Raw genomic sequence first — 7,334 nt, 5'->3', positions numbered from 1 at the left:
CCCTTTAATTGATAAATAAAATATAACTTCAACACGAATTTAAAAAATTCAAAAAATAAAGTTTTTATATAACATCCAAATACAAACAATGTTTCAAATACATCATAAATGTCTTCAAATGCAACACAAGTGCAAAAATTAAATACTATTAAATTAATAAAATATTATTAAGATAATTATTAAATTAAATTTTTATAAATGTTTATTTTTAAATATGCTTATTATATTATGCCGGGCGGGCGAAGTGGGTGGAGATGAGGCGGGTACAAGGTCATATCCACGCTTGCCCCATCACATACAGCAAGTCTAACTTTTGTCCCCATCTCTGCCCCACGACTCGCAAAACCTGTACCTATCCTCACCCAATTGGATGCGAAGTGGGACGGGACCCGTAGAACCCACCCCTCTTACATCCCTAGTAAATAACTTTCATTTCTTAAGTCCTTGTTAAACACCATGTCCATAGTTTAAACTTGGACAACCCCTTTCTCTACCAATTATATATAATAATAATAATAAGAGTAAATTTATGTGATTATTACGATATTTTTATCACTTAAAATTGTGTGTTTGATGTTATAATTTGAATGATAGAAGACCTGTAAACTACTGTTAGATAAAGGAAGTAGCGGCAAATGATAGAAAATTTGTTGAAGAATGCATTTTTAGCGAAGCTTTTATTAGGATGTGATAATTTTCTATGCCAAAGCAATACCCCATGTTGAGATCCTTCACAAAGAAATCGAAGGGAAAAATTCAAGAAGAGTTAAGATTGTCTTTGCAAAATTGGAAAGCATATATGAAATGACATGACCAGTCTGATTAATCAGAATCCTCAGTGCCATTATAGTCTTGTGAACACTGAAGACTTTAGTTAATCAATTAAAAACTGTTATTAAATTATTAAAATAAGAGTTAATTTTGTATATAAACCAAACTTTAAATATAATCTGATTACTATAAACAGTTTGCTTCTTTTTCCAGTTTAGAAAGAAAATGATCTCCATTCATATTTGTTCATCAATATATCAAATAATAATACATTCATCAAACGTGAGTTTGGTCAGGCTGATATATTATCGTGCGACAAAATACTGCAAATCAATGTTAGACTCTTTTTCTAAAGAATTATGGTGCAACATTCTAAGACAGAAATAATGATGAATGAAATTGATTTTCATCAAGATTAATGGTAATGAAACTAGCTACTTTAATTCCATCAAGGACAATTGATACAAAAATTGTGATTCAGTCTAACGTAGTCGATTATATAATTTTACACTTGCCAAAATGGATTACAGACTATAACATGCTTGTGAATCGAAAAAGAATATGTAAAATATTATGCCTAATTGTGGAAAACACGAGTACTGTTTAGCATCGTGTTCAAACAATGGCAGCCTTTATAGGTTCTTCCACGGTGGGACGCCAGAATTTCTTGCGAACACAAAGCAATCCTTCACCGTCTTTCGAATAAATCATTCGGATCTCCCATTGTAGAGATTTAGCCATGCTCTCCACCGCACTTATCGTTTCGGTTTTGTCTCGTACAATCAGCTTCCCTTCTGGCCTCAGGATTCGATCAACTTCTGCAATTACCGTAACCAACTTGCACCTGCGGATTGTCAATCAAATGTCATATCAGGGAGGTAATCTTGGTTGAGAAATAACATCTGCAAGAAATTTAGCAAGGAAGATAGCAAACCTGTTCTGAATACTGGAGAAGAGATGATCTGCATGAAGAACATCATATGCTCTCGGGTATGTATTAAATGATTCACACCAATCGTGATGTATTCCGAACAATCCACGTTCGTAGATTACTGGAAGTGTATCAGCAGCGTCGATTGGAACTACATTCATAACCCAGACTTTCAAGTCTTTCAGGGCTGCAGCGAACCTATAAACCGAGCATAGAAGCACAATAAAAATAAGAACCTATAAACCTAATGAATACTGTCATAACTAGAGAGGAGTTAAATGGAAATACCCTCCATAAACAGCTTTCATATCCATGACATTTCTCACAGAAGACCAGTCGATTCCCATCCCTTTCAAATACGACTCAGAGACAACAGTTTTCCAGTGATTGTAGTCTGCAGTGAAATCCTCCTGAGCAGCCTTACCATAAATGCCGATCTGAGAATTCAACCAGTATGGAGTTTGTTCCAACCGTTCTGGCCATTGTGCAGGCCAACGGGATCCCCGCTCTGTTGAATCTTCAGGTACTTTATGCATGCATGCCTGAAGGGATACATTCCTGAAGACACAAACCGAAAAAATATTATCCAATGGGATTACTGCAAACATTTTTCATCAAGAAAATTCAGAGTGAATTTTCATTAAGAAAAAAGCTCCTTTAACCTAGTGAAAATTGTGAGTACACTTACCAGGCTGCATTAGGATCATCAGATTCTTCACAAAGTGGAGGTACATTTTTAGACCTTTTGTTGTAGCAGTCGTTGGAAGATGGCTTTTGATATATTGCAGCTCCAACAGCATTCAATCTGTCCTTTTTGACAGTCACCAGATCCCAGCACATCGATTTCGTTAGCCGAGACATCTCTGCCATAAAAAACCACAGGCCCCAAAATCAAAAAATGAATTTTAAAGATAAATTGATATCTCATTATCTCTTTGGACATGCGTTACTAGATTATAAAATATTTTACCTTGCCAAATGCCAACATCTTCAGGGAGCTTCTGGTAAACTGGAGTAGCAGACCAAATGAAGTACCCACCAGGTCGGAGGACACGGTTGAGCTCTAACAGAAGTTTGCCACCTGAAATATGCCTCAGATGTGTCTCCATGTCAGAAAAGGAATATAACAGTATATAACTAAACACTGAAAAATACGAAAATGAAATTGCACCTTCAACGTGCCAGGGAACCCTGCAACGTGCACAGTGCACAACATCAAAGACAGAGCTAGGAAAAGGTAGCCTTTTGGTGCCCATCACATTTAATATTGCAGGAATTCCCCGTTCAAGTGCAAACTGCACTTGGGCTTCATGCTCGTCCTTCGGAGCAAATGACATTGCAAGAACATCTCTTTCAAAGAGATAGCCACCGAAGCTAGCCACCCCACACCCAACATCCAGTATCACACGGCTTCTTTTTCCCCATGCAATATCAGGAACAGACTGCATTGTTGAAGCAAATATGTGGTCAGCTTTACACAGTTTGACAAAATAATACTTTGCATTATTGAAGCAAATATATATACATATGTATATACACAATGCAGTACTTACTTGTTGAAGAAAATCAATATAATGAAGAGCCCCATTCTTAAACTGAGTTCCACCACCAGGAAAGGTAAGGTATTCACCAGTTACTTTAACCCAATTCTGATGCCCCTTAACCTCTGCTAGCTTGGTGTGGGGGACATTGTAGTACCATATCTGCACCGACCACCAAAAAAAATAAATTTCAACCAAAGTAAATACACAAAACACACACTTACTGACATAGTAGATAGAAAGGTGATTACTTTATCCCTGCTTTTAGGCCACTATATTGAGCGCTTATATCCTTCAGGTAGTGGGACAAGACATGTAGGCGGTTCACTAGGACAGTGCCTCTCTCGATGTTCATAGTGCTTTGTGCTTGGAAGCTTTCGGATAACTTGCCAATTGTCTAGGCATGGAATGTAGTCTGGCCCAGCAGTTGACTTACAAACTTTCCACTGGTGATCATTTTCTTCATTGGATATTGAAGCTTGTTGCGATTTCTTCTCATTTTGTGACTCTTCTGCTTGAGTCGACCAAGCTCCATTCTGAGTTGTAGACTCGGTCAAAATTTCTGACTGAGCAGCAGTGGGAAGAATCTCGTTTGAAGTTTGATTGTTTTCCTCGCTTTCCGCACTGTTCTCAACGGCACTTGGTTCTGAGTTCTCATCTTGATTCTTTTCGTTATTTTCCTCAGTCGAAATATCCTCTTTGTCAACATGTTTTATTATATCTTCACTTACTTCTTCATCATTGTTCTTACCACCCTCAGCTGACTCAGATCTGATTTCACCTGAGTTCTCCTCTGATTCTGCCTGCACATTGTTATTCATTTCGCCACCTTCATTCTCTGCTTGTCCAGACTCTAAATTTGACTCTCCCTCTCTTGAATCCATCTCCCCATCTTTACCATTTCCACTCCCATCATCTCCATCCACTGTCTTTTGTTCATTTCCTGAGTCGGTTTTCTCATCAGAACTATCATTTCCATGATTTTCTTCCTGGTTTTCCTCAACTGACTTTCGAGATTCCTCATCAGTATTCAAGGATACTTTACCAGGCATAGTGCCACCTTCTCTTGTTGCATCCTCCGATAAATCACCTGAGGTATCATCAAATTGCTTAGAAACGCCTTCTTGCAGTGTTTGCTTCGCCTCATTTCTAGTCTCCTGAGATGACAAATCCGAATTCTCAAGTGGGACAACAGATGAGGACATGAACATCCAAATCCCAACCAAACAAAAAGCAACAAACACAACTATAACAGCCGTTGAACAGTAACTCGACGACTTCCTCCCATCAACTCTTGAATACTTCGCCATGGCCATTTTCTTTTAAATGCTTTTTCTTGTTACATATAGCTGGAAGAACAATAACCACTAGTCAATCATTACCACAAATCAACTTTTGAATCCATACATAAGTTGTCCTTATAATCTAGTAAATTAAACTGAAAGATAGCAGCACCACAAGCGAGAGCGAAATCAAGTAGATCTAGACAGTCAAATCTACAGACAATTGAATCAAACTGATAGATAATTCATATCTAGCAATCAGAAAGCACAATAATACATGCCAAAAACAAGCTAATGGTAGCTGAACTTGAAGAAAAATCAATAGCTTGAGAACATTTGAGCCTAGACCTTGTGCAGAAGAAAACAGCATCTATTGTTGAACACCAATAAAGATTAAATCTTGATTTTATGAAAGAAACCCAGATCCAAATAGTCCATTCAAAAGTAATATTTTCAATCTTTGGCCATTGAAGTTTAACTTAAAGCATGCTCAGCAAAAAAGAAGCACAAACAGTAACTTAAAACCACCATTTTGAAAAACTTTAGTTACATGTAAAACTCATAAATAACACATTGCCATAACTGATCAAAACATGAATAACAAAAAAATGTTTCAAAAAAAACCCCAAAAGAAAAAAGAACTTGAGTAGTATGTTAAAGACAGAACCTTTTTGTTATCTTTGATGGGATTGTTGCAGGGATCTGGGTTTGGAGGAATTTACGCGTTTTGGCTCATTTTTTTACCGTCTTTGTTGAAAGAAGACGGAGGTAGGGAGTGGAAATGAAGATGAAGCCGAAAATGACATATATTTATATGCAAAATTGAAGACTACTTTATTGTTGGGTTTTGGTTGTCTGGATTCTATCTTTACTAAAGGCAAATGGAACAGTTGGATCCAGTGACCCCCATACAGATCTGGAAATACTTTGCTGTAATTATTAAGCATATTAAATACTTCCCATTTGACTAATGGATGAATTCAGGTAGGGTAGGGTAGGGAAAATATCCCACAAATTCAATATCCGGTTTAAATTGGATTTAATTATTATTTAAATTTATTTGATTTTATTTATTTAACATAAAAGTAAAAATAATAATAATAAAAAATGATTGGAGTTGATAGTCCAGCTTTTGCAGCCAGCAGCTGACTTTGCGGCACATGCTTGTGTTTCAAAATATTCTTCTCTTTTCAAAATATCTTTTGCCAACAAAAATACGACGAAAATTATAAAATTTAAAACCCATCAAAATTTTCTAATATGCCTTTGAAAAAAAAATGTTCCATCTTTCTTTTTCAATTAAAATATTAATTTTTAATTTATTTTCAAATTAATATGTTTTATCACAATTTTGCAAACGAAATTATTCATATCATATTGTTAAAATTATTATGTATAATTTTTTAAAAAATAATTTAATTCATATCTTTTATTTTATTAGTATAATATTTATATTACTTTGGATATTTTTGAATAAAAAATAAATATTATTTTTATGTATGCTTTTTCTATCGCATTGAAAAAAATAAATCTTAAGCCATATGTTATTAATGAGACGTGGAGAGATGTTAAAGTTGTTAACACTGCACCGACAATAAAATGACCCCTGGGCCCACCTCATAATATGAATGACAACCATTCTAATCTAAATTTTTATACTTAATTACAACAAAATCTGACTTACAAATGTGTGAATAAGTTTAGCCTAAGATCATACAAAATACCCACATTTGCCTGCAATTAAGTGTGGTGTTAGAAGGTAATGGTAGAACATGTTGTGATGTCGCGAAAACTAGTTGGCTTTGGGTATTTTCTTAATAACAATGCTACTGCACCAAACACGGCATCATTCCTTTTTCTTTTGGATTTATTGTTAAATTTCCAACTGATTAATTATAATGCTACTGAACTAATACCTCCGCCATCAACATTGGGTTTTAAATTGAAATGATTTGATCACGGAGGACTCACAAATTGCGTATTTTCTTCAATTCCATAATTAATTTTTATATATTACATTAAACAATAATTTTTCTTTTTTTTTTTAAATTTAATATGGCTCACATAATAGTTAAATAGTTACATGTAATGTGTCATATTTATCTCATTCTAAAAAAATTATTTTATAAACTCTAAACCCTAAATTTTAAACTCGAACTCTTTAATGATTCAGGATTCAAGGTTTGGAGTTTGGGTTCATAGTTCGAGGTTCAGGATTCAAGTTTAAAAAATTACCAAAATTATGTATTAGTGACAAGGAAAAAAATTATTGTAATGTCATTAATTAATTGGAAAGAGACTATGAATGATGTGATAGGAAGGATCCATAAAATAATTTCTCCTTATTCTAATATACTAAAACTAATTTTTAACAGTAAAAATAAATAAAAATTATAAAAAAAATTAAATTACTCTTTGATTTAATATATAAAAACTAATTTACCTATTTTTTAACTAACATAATAAAATATAATTTAACTTTTAATATAAATAACTAATTAATAGTTTTACCACCTAAACAATACCGTTAAAGTATTCGTATATTCCCCCGATCACAAGTTTTCAATACATTTATTCAAATAGTAATAATTTCTTTATATTGATTTTATCTCAAACTCAATATATGTATATATATAGTGAGCGACGTAAATAATTTTTTTAAAAGGAATTATGATTAATAAAGTTGTTCTACTTAAATATATAAATTTTAATAAATAAATACTTTAAAATAGAGTTCACATTATACTTTAGATTAAAATTTAAATATGTATTTAAATAATTTATTTAAATTTAAAATTAATTAAACAT

General features: G+C 33.6%; 1 pseudogene; it reads right to left on the bottom strand.

Annotated features, from left to right (window-relative positions):
* Window positions 1–1,193: 1,193 nt before the first annotated feature.
* Window positions 1,194–5,349, bottom strand: LOC107951454 (probable methyltransferase PMT24; annotated as a pseudogene).
* Window positions 5,350–7,334: the final 1,985 nt, after the last annotated feature.

Source organism: Gossypium hirsutum, chromosome A02 (assembly GCF_007990345.1).
Source record: "Gossypium hirsutum isolate 1008001.06 chromosome A02, Gossypium_hirsutum_v2.1, whole genome shotgun sequence".
NCBI classification, from domain to species: domain Eukaryota; kingdom Viridiplantae; phylum Streptophyta; class Magnoliopsida; order Malvales; family Malvaceae; genus Gossypium; species Gossypium hirsutum.
Note: the sequence above shows the minus strand (reverse complement) of the source record. Positions and strands in the feature narration are given on the sequence as shown.